Genomic DNA, 14734 nt, shown 5'->3' with positions numbered 1-14734 from the left:
TCATTTTTTGCTGTTGCCTCGTGTTTTTGCTGGTGTTAGATGCTTTGGGCACTGTGCCACTGCTATCCATTGCCACAGTGCAAGTACTCCCTATTGTAAATTCATGTATGGATTAGTGATTCCATGATTGCCTGGTTTGGTTTACCTGTCAGACCCTAGTACAGTGCACCAGGAGTGACCAGGGCTGGTAATCCGAATTGCAGCACTGGTTGACCCACCCACAGAAGCAGCCTGTAAAAGTGTGTCTAAGGCTTGCCATTGTAGATCCTGGGTGCAGTTTGGTACTGCCATGCTGACTGGGCAAGTGCACCCACTTGCCAGTCCCTAAACCTTCCCTTTTCTTCATATCAGACACCCCTATGGTAGGCCCAAGAGCAGGGTGCATTGTAAGTATAAGGTAGGACAAGCTCTGATGTGTGTGGCATGTCCTAATAGTGAATTACAGCATTTTAGTTTTTCACTATTGCAAGGCTAACTGTTCTCCATAGGCCAGAATGGGCAGTTTGATTATTACATCTTATAATCCTAACTGACTCAGGCAGCATGGTAGAAATTCAAGTTTAGTATGCCTGAACTCAGAATGATAAAATACATATTTTAGTGAAGTTGGTTTTAACATTTTGTGTTTCAAAATAGAAAGTAGTTATTTTCTTGTCTAACCATCCAAACATGCTTCTGCTAGGTTGTGTATTCCTTGTCTGGAGTTTGAGTGACAGGGGCTGGGGAAATTCCAGGAGACAGGGTGAGTCAGCACAGGGCTGAATAGAGATCTCCATGTAGATGGGTGGGAGGAGTTGCACCTGGGACCTGAATAGGGCTGTGCCTTCCCTCCACAATGCTGGCTCCACCTCCTGTGGTGCGTCTGATGTCTCTGCCCTGCACTGTGAAAGGAAAGGAGTCATGTAAACAGAGGGCTCCAGGACTGACCAGAACTGGTTTGGACTAGGCAAAGGCCTCTCTGCCTTCAGAGAACAAAGAGAAACTGGGTATAAATATTGGGACCCAAGAACTTTAGATCACTTTGGCACACAAGAAGAAACTTTTGCTGAGGAGCGGAACCAGAGAGACAGAGACCAGAGAGACTATCCCTAAGCTTGAGGGATTGGCCTGCAGTGGTTGCCTGACTGCCAAAGAGAGGAGAAAGGAACTTTGTGTACTTTATTCAACTTGTGAAGGATCTCCAAGGGCTTGAGAAAAGAGCTTGCCTCATGCTGAAGTCTCAGGGACAACAGACTTCACCCACCAGCTCCCCAAGAGTTATTTGGAAGTGCCTGCTGTTTTGCGAGGCTTTCAGAGGGACTGCGTGTCGCAAGGAGCTGCAAGCGTGACTCATGAGCAAGAAGTGTGTCACTGCACTGCCACTTCACAACGAGAAAGTGCCTCGCATCGCCGGAGAAGAGGATCGACGTTGCATCAGACACCGCCGCCTCACCGGGAAGCGTGTCGCAGGGTCTGTCGCAGTTTGCATCGTTGGCCAAGCAACTCGCATCGCCAGAGAAGAGGATCGACGTCGCATCAGATGCCGCCGCATCACCGGGAAGTGTGTCGCAGGGCCTGTCGCAGCCCAGAAGAACCATGAGTCATCGCAGGGTCCCCGAAGCGCCTCGCATCGCCGGAGAAGAGGATCGACGTCGCATCAGACGCCTCCGCCTCACCGGGAAGCGTGTCGCAGGGCCTGTCGCGGCTTGCATCGTTGTCGAAGCAACTCACATCGCCGGATAAGAGGATCGACGTCGCATCAGATGCCGCCGCATCACCGGGAAGTGTGTTGCAGGGCCTGTCGCGACTCGCATCGTGTCGCACCAAGAAGACGCCATCTTTGTTTCTTTGCACCAGATCTTCAACGCATCACCATCCTTGCAACACTTTCGTTGTCTTGCGTTACGCATCTTAAGGTATATTGAACTCGGAGTGTCGCATTTACCATCTTAAGAGAACTAAGCTAATTTTACCATTTTAAGTACAGTATTGTGGATTTTTGTCATTTGTGGTCTTGTGATAAGACTATACAAAGAATACTTCTTTCTGATATAAACCTGGTGTGGTGTCCATCTGTAGTGTTGTCACTTGATTACTGTATGTGTTCACAAATGCTTTACACACTTCCTCTTAGATAAGCCTGTCTGCTCGTGCCAAGCTACCATGGGGGTGAGCAGGGGTTATTTTAGGAGTGTACCCCCTTACCCTGACTAGATGCAAGGGTCCCTATTTGTCACAGGTACCTACCTATGCCAACTAGAGACAACCAAATCTAACACTAAGACACCAGGGCTTTTATGGTGTAGCATGGGAATGTGCTTCCTCAGGAGAGTGGTCTGGTGGACTGGTCATGAAGGATGAACCTGGTTTCTCAATTCTAAATTCAGCAGCTTTGGCCATAGTGCCACATCCTCCCCCCCCACTGAACACCATACGGCCCCACTGAGAGACACTCATACTGGCTTCAGCTACAACCCAATTGTGCCCCTCTATAAACACCTGGATGCGACTCAATTAAAATTATGCACTAGCCAAGAGTATTATGCTGCATAAAAAAATGTACCACCATCTTGGAAAAAGCGAAAACATAGGGAATGCAAGATTAAGTAAAGCATGTGAAATGTAGGCAGGAACAACATGGTTACCTTTATCCTCTTACACTCATCATTCAGAAATCAATTAGTGTTTTTGCCTGGAAGGGACCCATTTCAATGTCCTTTGTTTATCTCATTACAAAACATAAGCAGTATGGTTTAACCCCTTCGCCGCGGCACGAATTTTGCCGCGCCGCTGGGTGGGTTCGGGGTGTCAGCGGCGCCGCCATGCTCATGACGGAACCACTCCGTCATGAGCCACGGGCGCGCTGTGCTCATGACGGAGTGGTTCCGTCACGACTCCGCCCACTTGCATTGTTCGCCCGCACAGGCGGGGAATCAGTGCCGCCTGGGCGGAGCGGCCAATGGCCACAGCATGACGGAACCACTCCATCATGATCACACGGCGCCCGTGGCTCATGACGGAGTGGTTCCGTCATGAGCAGGCAAGGGGTTAAAAAGACCACTTTCTCAACACTGAGCCGTGGTACACATTTTACAAACTAAAATAAGGACAATAGCTGATAAGGATCACATTGAACGTTTTTCACTCTACAGACGATTACAAAAGTGGCTCTCAAGATACAACTACAAGACCGCAAATATTGTTCTCGGGCATCATGTCAATACAGGTTTAATTAGCTTTGGTGCCAAAACATCTACTTATATTTTCTTCAGAGGGTCTCAAAAGCCGCTTCCAAATTGCTGATTTATTTGAATAGGTGCACACTACAGGACTCTGCTAGCCTCTCACCACTATCTGTTTTTTTAGCTCATTAATGGGGGTTGTGATCTACACTTGTCCAGCTCATCACTAGGGCTGATTAGCTGGGCTAGTGAGTATCTTTGAAATAACTGCCTGCCCTCTTTGTTATTGAGCACCAGAGAGCCAATGGCTTGTTTCTGGAACTTTCACCCTTAACTGTGTGTCTTCAACACTCTCCGCTCCCTGACTGACTACACTGCTTAGCTCCCTTTTCCACAATCCACTCACTTGTACACAATAGGTGTGACCTATTTGCTTTGCCCAGAGCACGAAGAAAGTGCCATGGCCAGCAAAGAGCATGACAAAAATGTACAATGGCCTGCAGGGAGAGAAGGTCACTGGCACTGGTAAGGGATACTTTGAGTCACACAAAATGTACCTGTCTGGAGAAGCCCACAGAGGAATCGGGGTTTTCTCAGCAGGAATCAGGAGGCGGGAGACTAGCCTTGAAATCGGTGGTCTCCCACCTGAATCGGGAGGGTTGGCAGGATGCTGATTCAGCGCGCAGCCCGTGTTTAGCCAGGATGCAGGCCCAGATGGAAATTGCATCACCTTGTTATAGAGCGCTGATCTGATGCCGAAGCGTCTATCTCCATTACTTTCAGTATTTAATGGCACACTACTTTGAGGGCCTTATAAGAAGTGAGGTAACAGCTTGCACGGCTAGGAGCAGGATGGACATCATGTAGCAATGGAGCCTCGTACAGTAGCACTTTCCAGGGCGCCAGTAGAGATCCGGAAGGTAGCTCGTACTCAGGGCCGGCTTTAGTGCTGGTGGCGCCCTGTGCGACAATGTTTGTTGGCACCCCCCCCAATGACCACCTCCACCACGGATTCTCTCACTAGCACCCTTTAACAGTGACCAAGGGGCATATCAACAAGGGCTTTATCTCCGCTTTTTTGGCTTTAAAAGCCAAAAAAGCAGAGATAAAACTAGCACCCTATCAACAACAGGGTGCTAAAATGCAAATTCGCATGTTAGCACCCTTTTACTCTACGCTTCCCCTTGCATTTCTAATGAGATGCAAAGGGGGCGTTCCAGAGTAAAATAATAGGAGAAATGTCGCTAAGCGACATTTCTCCTATTATCAAGAATATCGCTAACCCTGTTAGAGACAAAAAAAGCAGCGCTAATTGCGGTTAACGCTGCTTTTTTACGTCTGGTATTTTTCTGACTTAGCCATGATATCCTATGGAAGGAGGATATCATGGCTAAGTTTGTCTGTCCCTATCAACAAGCTAACGTGAGATTATCGCTGGAAACCCAGCGATAATCTCACGTTAGCCACTTAGCGCCAGGATTTTTATCGCTATTGAGATAAGCGTTGCTAATAGCACGCTATCTCCGCGATAAAAATCGGCGCTAGCTGGCGATAATTATCCGAGCGCTAAGTGCGCTCAGCGATAATTATCGCCGGTTGTTGTTGATATGCCCCCAAGTCTCCATAACCACACTCTCTCTGCATTGAATTAGTTATATAGCGCCACTCATACCAGTGTAGGGTGTCCGAGCACTTTGCATCACACACACATTACACAGAGACAATCAATCATACGTGTGTAAATCAGTGTCTAGGTAATGTTACATAAGCCAAAGGACTAAAAGTGTAGGAGTCACATGTCATCCATACTGGTAGGCAGTATAGTTTGAGTGCTTGGTGTGGAGAAGCACAAACTCAGAGTCGAAAAATAAACAGCACAGTTGGGAGTTTTCTTTAATAATAAGAATCGATTTCTAGCCAAATTAACCCTTCTTGCAACATTAATCAATGTTCTAATAATGTATACTTTGCAGTGTGTATGCAGTTCTAGGATTAAAGTTAATAGCTCACTATTCTATATTAGGACTTTAAGTTATAAATTGCAAGTAATAAAAGGATGTCTCTTATGAAAGCAGTTACCAGCTGATCTGTTTACATCATACGCACTCTGCAATCTACTTGGTACACGTTCTTTACAGCAGGCGTATTAACCCTCTGCACTAACTTCACCCAAGTCAAAACCTCAACTATACAAAATGCTGATCTCTCTCCAGGAAGATAATTAATCACACAAGTTAGCTTGACATTTAAGTGAGGCCTAGTAATTGCCGGGGGAAAGAAACGCTGCAGCAGGTGCTTCAAAGGCATAATAAACTTTCAAACACGGCGCCCCCAGGAAGGTGGCACCGGTCGCACCGCCCTAAAGCCGGCCCTGCTTGTACTACCTCCGTACATGGGCCGGCTGACCAACAGGGGCTCATAAGGGAGAGCGGAGTCCGCTGGCACGCCGAGTAGAAGAACGGTGTTCTCACCGCTAGCGCATCCGGCCACGGCCTCGCGGCCGCAGACGCTATCACCACCGCAGCCTCACTCAACCAAAAATATGCATCTCCGAGGGGCTGCAGTGGCTCCTCGCTACGATACAGCAGCGACACTCGGCTAGAGCTGAAGTGGGTGGCGCTGATGGACACCTGAGAGCGCGGCTGCAGTGCTTCGCAGCCGTAGGAAATTTAGTTCCCATAACAGTTTATAGGACATGCGCCGTGTCAAAGGGGCAGTAAAAGGCACACCACCAGGATCACGGGCCCAAAGATGCATCAAGCACGGAGCAAGCCTGGCCATGCCCGCCTCACTCCTCCAGCCGCTGATGGTCATCAAGGCTCCGCACTGAGTAGCGATAATGGGCATGGACACTCCAGGATTTCCCTGCTGTTCATAAATGCGAGCGGAGCTCGTGGTATGGGGTGAACGCAAGGGCCACAGCGCCCTGGCCTCCTACAGGATCCACGCCCACCGGCGCACTGAACCATTAACTTCCCTGCGCCAAAATGCGGCGTCAGAAGATCCAACAGTGATTGGCTGTCAGTGTCACGTGCTTTTCAGTATGTGTTATACACACAATTCACCATATCCAATTCATTCACATCCTTATCCATTTCATTCAATATTCTATGCAACACAATGTGATTCATATCCAATTCCAGTGATGCATATATTAATTTCAAGAAAAGTGTTATTCGCCTCACGGTTATTTATATCAATTTCAAGAGTTCTCATATTTAAACCATTCTGTCATTTTTTTTTTTTTTTTTTATTTATTTTAAATTCACTTTTGTGTTATATGAACTCTATACAAAACAATAAACTTCCCTGTAGTAAATAAAGTACCTTAACACATGGGGCAGCATATATTTTAATAGATTAACAGTACAACAGTATCCCTCTTTCTCAGAACATTTTTTAACACATCAGGCCGGCATCTCCAAACCATAGTGGCATTCATCAAAGCTACAATGGGGTCGAGATGGCGCTTCAGACACTATTAGATTTAGAGCTTTTGTCCTGGAATTAGTGTGTATAAACATTCCCACCATGTCACCATCCATCCCCCATTTTACTGTTTGGACTTACACCACTGTTTGGGGACTCCATGTCCTAGCTGCCATCGCTCCAGGAGGCGTGCACCTGCAGCCAGGGGAGGAGTGTGTTTAGCGCTTAAAGCAATCCCCAAACTCCTGCAGCGCGGACCACAGCCTGGCATGTCCTTACCCCTGATAGAGCCCGGAGGAGGCTGGGCCCACCCTCTGTCCTCGTGATCCTGGGGTCTATCTATTATTGTATTGGAGAGCTGAATAGCATGGAGGTGTTAACGTGTTTGGGTATAGCTCTACCCTGGTTGCTATTCTGTGGATACTGCCTCTCATGATCTTGAGGTTTTGATAACGCCAAATTACAATGGGAAAACGCAAACCCCAGGACGTTGAGGCGAAATAACCTTCTCCCTCTAAGACTACCAGCATCGATAAAATGTTGCAGAGGACTATGGGGATAATTTCCACAGAAATAGCCTTGACTGAGAGTATATTGTCTCAGGAAGTCCTAAATGTTTCAAGCTTGGACGGCTCCTTATCATGCAGCCCAACTGGTACAAATAGTGCAGTGGACCATTTGAGGTTGGGTAACAACCAAGCCAGTGATGAGGAGGCAAATTCGTCCCATAATCCAACAGGGGCGTGCCTGAAAGTTACATCTCGACCTTCTTGAGCCACCAAACCGCCTAAATAGCAGCACACGTCTCAGTCCCCTCTAGCCCCTGCTAGCCCATATGCTGAGTCGAACATTATTGACCCTTATAATTCCATCCTAGAGGGTATCCTGCTTACACCTCCTGGGGCTGCGGATGTCAGAGTTCAATTTGGAAAAAATTAAAGACTATCCACATAAAGAACTTTCCTCATTGATAGTGCGGTTGGAGGCCATCCAAAGGGGTCTCGGTTGCGTTTTATCCCAGCAAAAGCAAGTTGTATGTTCAATACCAGTAGTAGAGGATGGTGCCCAGGTTATGACCTCCAACTGCCAACTCAAACTGGTTAAGGACCCTAGCACCAGCTACACAGCCACTTTACCTAGAGATGCTGTAATTAGCCATGGTAAAGGGACTGAGGTTGCAGGTACTTTGCACACATACACAGCATTAGCAGTTAATAAGGCCTCGTTGTCCTTTAACACTAGAGCTGCGGGGATACAGCCACCTATTCTAAATAACCCAGTATCCATACAGAGGCAACCAGTGACCGATCTCACCACAGCATCTTGCGCCTATGTACTTGTTTTGGTAAGAGTTCCTGAGTTGAATGTGAATCAATGAATCGTAAGTAGGGCTAGGACAAATTAACTAATACATGATTTAAATTGGCTGGCCCAACAGAGGAAGTTCCCCTATTACATGGCTAATGAGATTTCGCTCACATGGAGAGTGGGGTGGTTGATGTCGGGACCCAAGGATCATTGTAGTGATTGCATAATTATAAATTTCAGATCCCCAGGTAGTGGCCAGCTTCCCCAACTCAGGACAGAGTCTATGATTGGGTTATTCCAGCTGGGGTATTTTTATAAACCATTATGTTTTAGGGAATGTCATAATTTTGCAAAAAAAAGGTCATGTCTTTGCATTGGCCCTGTAAGGACTCCTATTGAGCATGTGATGAGGCCTGTTGCTTTTACAATTCCCACCTCAAATCGTTTTTATGCCCTAAATGGGGTGGAGTGACTAGCCCCTGATAGGAAAGGTTCTCCCGGGTTGAGTTCTCCATTAGGGAAGGGCAGGAGAACTATCCACGGTGATAGAGCACACAACAATGACAAGGGCAAGTCACGGTTTGATGTCGCCGGTTTTGGCTGTTGACGACAGGTCGGTCAAGTTATGGAGATTTTTGACAAAAATGATTCAAATGATCTCAAACTTCTGAATCTTCTTACAAGAAGGTCCTTGTCCCTCAATAACCTTTCACACCTCTGTCTTAATCTCTCACTAACAATTACTCACTCTTTAACTCTCATCCCTTACTTCTCATTCCTCATCCCTCAGCCTTCATCCTTGGTTTTGTACTCTTACTCTTCAGTCTTCATTTCTCAGCCTTCACTCCTAATCACTCATCCCTCGTTTACCTTTTTTCACTACTTATCTCTTGCTCCTCATACCTCATGCAGTACTTCTCATCTTGCACCACTTACTCTTCATGCCTTAGTCTCAGTCCTTATCCCCATCCATCACCCTTTCATTTCTGATCTCTATCAGCCCTGATTTATCTTTCATCACTCTTCCCTAACATTTCATCCCCACACTGTGAATATAGGCTCAGTGATGAATTATTGAGTGTTGTATTCCTTTTAACATTTCTAGGTCTCGCTTAACACTTTCACTGTCTCTTCGAGACATGCTGGTTTCAGAATATGCCATTACAAAAATGGGGTAACCCAATAGTAGAGGACCTGGGTGTAACCTTAGTATCAAAAACAATGGTCCTAGACCAATTATTGATAAATCAGTATCAATGATTGGTCTAGGTTTCAGAATATGGGCTTGACATCCTGCCCATTTTCTGGCTATGTACTTAATTGGCTCCTTTGAGTGTCTTTTTGAATTGTTTTTTGTTCATTGGTTAATTTGTTTCTAAGTCTCTCCTTAGTACCTCTTTTTCTCCTGCTGTAGCCTCCCACGAGGATTGCCCCTCTTACTCTGGATGTTGTATTTATAGTGACAAATGTCTGCTTTTCTATCAAAATCTGAGATGACCAAATTTAGAGTGTCACTGGTGTTGAGGGTGCTCTATACAGGAGCTGCTTTCAACCTAAGCTTGAGAACTACCCAGAATTCTCTGCTTCTTTTTTGCATAATTTATGTGTCACTCTAAGCCTGAAAGGGTATTGTTTTGACTTATACTGGGTGCTCCCTTGTGTCTGGACAAAGCTATACCTCTCGGTAGAGCTCTACTGAGAGTGAAACACATGTCAGGGGTTGCTTTTATTCATTTCAGGTTGGCTTGGTTGGTATTTTACCATTCAAAGCTGTAATACTGTGCCTGAAATGTTAAAGTCTATTGTCATTTTATTACTCTGCTTGAATATCACTGTGCTAGTCCTATGCTTGAAAACTTTGCTGTAGAAATGGCAAATGACTTTGTCCCTTTCTATCTCGGCGTGAATGGCACTGTGCTAATCCTACGCTTTAACACTTTGATAGAAAAGCAGACATTTGAGGTGATCTAATTTAGAGTGTTGCTGGTGTTGAGGGTGCTTAATACAGGAGCTGCCTTCCACCTAAACCTGAGAACTACCCAGAGTTCTCTGCTTCTTTTTTTTTTATATATATATATGTGTGTGTGTGTAGAAGAAGGTTGTTACCGAAACGCGTCTGTTTATTTTCGTGAAAGTTTCCACTTAATAAATTTTGGAAACGGCCCCCGCGAGTGCTGTCTTTCTCTTTTGGATGGTGGTTGTGAGAAGGAGAGTTGCAGCAAATATTAATTGCGGGTACACCCCCGCATGAAGAAGCACCCGCCTGAGAGTGCACCGGATTGGTGTTTTGTAGCAGTGATTGAAATTTCCGGAGCACCGTACGGGTTTATTTCGAAGACCAGTGACGGACTACGGCACCTATGAGGTGCGTGCCCGCGGAGACAAGGAGTGGGCGAAGTCCGGGTAAGACGCCGGCTGGCGTGCCTTACATTTGTTTAACCCGTATAAGGCGAGGGGGAACACGAAGGATTTGTGTATTAACACTAAACTAAAGCAGAAGATGTTTTGTGAATCGGAGCGCCGCGAGGCTGCCTCCACGATGTTTAAGAAGAAGGAAGAGAGAGGGGACAGAAGACAAGAGGGAGGGGACGCAGGCAAGCCCAACATCACGACCCAATGTATCGCGCTCGAACGGCTGTACGAGCGAGAGATAAGAAAGTGGTGGGAAGGGACCTCATTACAAAATTATATTGAGGTCAATAGAGTACCCAGAGGTCTGAGAATATACACGGTACCGGCCTACGAGTCCCCGGATCCCCTATTACTTGATGAGTGGGCGGAGCATACCGCTGAGTCTTGCAAAGGGATGCTACAAATATTGGTCAAGTTTGCCTGGAGTGACCGCAATATGGCCCTGAAAGATATCGAGGCCTTGGAAGAAATACTAAAAAAAGAAGAAGATCAAACTAAGATTAACGAATACAGGGAGCAAATGAAGAAACGTCTGAAAAGCTATGAAGAAAAGATCAAAACGCGGAAGCAGAGCAAATTCGACCGCGATGAAAATGATTACGCACAGGGAAGAGTTCTGACTTTTGCAAGAAAATTTGACAAACCGAGAAACGATCTCCGAAGCAATAACAAGAGACCTACTCAAGCAGAAGCAGAAGTACCAGTGACGTCAGAATCAGAAGTCACTGAGAATGAATCTTCGGAGGATGAGAGAAGCACTGCCTCTGGATGCGGTCCAGTGCATACTCCTTTTCGGGAGGAATTCAAACTGATCCGCCAGTCTTGGCAGAGAGGAGGCAGAGGCAAACCCCCGGAGCAAATGGGAAGAGGAAGACTAGGAGGGGACAAGGGGGTAGGAAGAGGCAATGTATCCCCACCGGCAACGCGGAGCAGAACGGCGTATACCAGGAGAGCCTCCAACAGGAGATGGTAATGAAACCCAAAGAGGCCAATCTTACCATCATTAACCTAACGACCAAACACTTGACGAAAATCGAAAAGTCTGTCCTCGAATTAGGTCTCACTTTCTGCCCCCATAAGACTATGGAATTTACGCAGACGCGTATTGATCTTTTTAAATTTACGCGTAAATTAAAACTGCATAAGTACTTTAAGATCAAACCACCTACTACGAAACCCAAATCCCAAGCCAGCATGACTCCGGCTCCGGATGAACTCGCAAGTGGGGACCTCAATGCTATTATGGTTTTGGAGGAATTAAGAACTGAAGCGGAAGATGGCACTTTAACATCTTTGAGACAATCACAACAATTAGCCATCACTGGCATAAAACAACAAGGTGGACTAACCAAATTCAAACCCGTGTCACAATTCCTACCGCAAATGGCACCTGATGCTATTGAGGTCTTTTCGGAAGCAGTCACGAAGGATTTGATACAGCTCCGACGTAAACAAAGATTCAAAAAAGCCACAATAAAGGAGAGCAACTTCTCTTTTAAACAACAAAAGGCCCTTGAAGATCTAAGGAAGGATAAAGGAATTGTATGTAAGCCCTCTGACAAGGGAGGCAACATAGTATTGCAAACCAAAGCGAACTATGATAAGGAAGCGCTTCGCCAACTTTCTAATGGACAGACATATATTGCCATTGATACGAACTTCTATTATGAAAGTATGGAGAACTATTACTCCCTCATTTCCAGGTGGCACAACAAAGGTCTTCTGACAATAGATGAATTTCTATTTCTTAGAAGGCTGAACCCCATCATTCCAACCTTCTATCACCTCCCTAAGGTGCATAAGAATAAAGAAATACCACCTGGGAGACCAATTGTGGCATCCCAAGGGAGTCTCACAGAGAATATGTCTATTTATGTCGATTCATTCCTCTTGCCCCACGTGAAAAACCTGAAATCCTATATCAGGGACACGAAAGATCTGTTGGGACGCATAGCTGTTCTGGAATGGAAGGAGGAATATAAATTGATGGTTCTAGACATTACCAGCCTATATACCTCTATAGCGCACTGTGATGGATTAAAGGCTATGGAATATTTCCTTAAGAAACGCCCACTGAAATATCTTGAACATAATGAACTTTTAATTGATTTTGCCAGATTCTGTTTAACTAACAACATCTTTCTGTTCCATACACAGCTATACAGGCAGATCTCGGGGACAGCCATGGGTACCTGCTTCGCCCCCAGCTATGCGAACTTGTTCGTAGGCTGGTGGGAGGAGCAGGTAGCCTGGGACACATCGAACATCCAATGGACAGAAAAGGTGGTCGTGTGGTACCGTTACATTGATGACCTGTTCATCGTGTGGAACGGTTCACTCGACACCGCTAGAGACTACATAAATATCTTGAATACCAACACAGTTCATTTAGAATTCACAGGAGAAATTTATGCTTTTTCAGTGAATTACTTGGATGTGAATATTTATGTAGACAGGGGACAATTGAAAACTAAACTCTTCCGCAAAGAGACAGCGGGGAATTCTGTCCTTCATGCCTCTAGCAGTCATCCTACGAATCTGGTTAACAGCATCCCCTACGGGGAACTGCTTCGTATAAAGAGGAATAGTTCAGATGACAGTGAGTTTCTAGTGGCAGCTAATGAAAGCATCAGACGTTTTGAAGCCCGAGGGTATAGCAAAGGGGTTCTTGATAAGGCTTTCGGCAAAGTTAAAGCAATTCAAAGGACTGATTTGCTCAAAAATACAGAAACCATGAATATGGATGACATCAAGGGGGGCAAATTCAGACTTATAACTACCTTTTCTAGGGATGCAGGGAACCTCAAAAGAATTATGCGCAAAAACTGGCACATCCTGCAAACTGATGGTGTGATAGGGACTGATCTCCCATCCTACCCCCTCATCACATTCAGAAAAGCGAGGTCTATTAAGAACGACCTAGTGTGCAGCTATCTGAGGGACGCCCCCAAATCACCCTTTGGAGCTTTAGGAGGATTTTTTCCATGTGGAAAATGTAAAGCCTGTAAAGGAAGCAAAAGAGTGCTTAGCTATGACATTCCCGTTATAGGTATCAATAAGACAATCAGGAAATTTTTGACATGCACCACACCTTACACTGTTTACTGTTTGGTATGCCCCTGTGGCTTACGCTACGTGGGCAGTACCATCCACCCTACAAAAATCAGAATCCTGGAACACATGCGGGCCATCAGTAAGGGAGACGAGACCTACCCCGTAGCACGTCATTTTGACAAAACTCACAATCGCAATCGTGATGAGTTGAGCTACTTTTGTTTGGATCATGTACCATCTAATCCTAGAGGGGGAGATAGGATACTGAAACTCCGGAGATTGGAATCACGGTACATTATCGATCTCCATACCAAAACACCTTGGGGCCTTAATAGTAGTGAAGAGTTAGCTGTACACCTAGGGGAGTGATATTCTACACTGATTTCCCCTCCTTCACTTTACTATATCATGATGACATTGGATGATGCCACTGTACACATTGTAAATAATGTACATATGAACACGATTTTGGTATCTGTACATATGCGGGTGGGATTCACACGTGCATAATTGATGTATATAATTGCTGTATATACATGTATAATTGGGTGTGTGCATATATTGGCGGGCATTCTGAATTGCATTTGAACCCGAGCAAGGATCCGTTGCGTTACCTTGGTTGCTTCCTGTATAAACATCATTTATGGTAAATTGTATTATATTGTATATAGTATCTTTAGATGTATAGGCAAAGTGGTTTGCTCTCCCACTCTGTGTTTTATTATAAAAATATTTTGCATTTGTAGAATATCGTAGCAGTAGGCAGCCCTAGCCATGTTTTATTTCTGTTGGAGAATGTCTCCATGTGTATGCCCATCCAGGGCCTGATTTACGTGATTTACGGTTAAATTTTCGATTCTCCCCCCATCCCTATCGCGTTTGCGAGTGGAGTTTGCCATTCTGGCATGTGGGCTATCATACATTACAAGATGGCGCCGATAGTGGGGTAGGAATGTTAGAGACCAGAATATTGATGTTGGTCCTTCATTTGTGTTAATGTACATTTCGTTGATTTAAAAACATGGCGGGCGAGCGCTTCGGTAAACATAGAAGAAGGTTGTTACCGAAACGCGTCTGTTTATTTTCGTGAAAGTTTCCACTTAATAAATTTTGGAAACGGCCCCCGCGAGTGCTGTCTTTCTCTTTTGGATGGTGGTTGTGAGAAGGAGAGTTGCAGCAAATATATATATAAATATATAAATATGTACCTATATGTATGTATAGTATCTATACATATGTGTGTGCACACACTCCTATATGTATATATTTATATAAGTATGCAAATATATGTGTGTGAGACACCTATACTGGGTGCTGTCTTGTGTTTGGACAAAGCTGTCTCTCTCTGGAGAGCTCTAATAAGAGCTAAA

The sequence above is a fragment of the Triturus cristatus genome, chromosome 1_2 (genome assembly GCF_964204655.1).
Source record: "Triturus cristatus chromosome 1_2, aTriCri1.1, whole genome shotgun sequence".
In the NCBI taxonomy this organism is placed as follows: domain Eukaryota; kingdom Metazoa; phylum Chordata; class Amphibia; order Caudata; family Salamandridae; genus Triturus; species Triturus cristatus.
Note: the sequence above shows the minus strand (reverse complement) of the source record.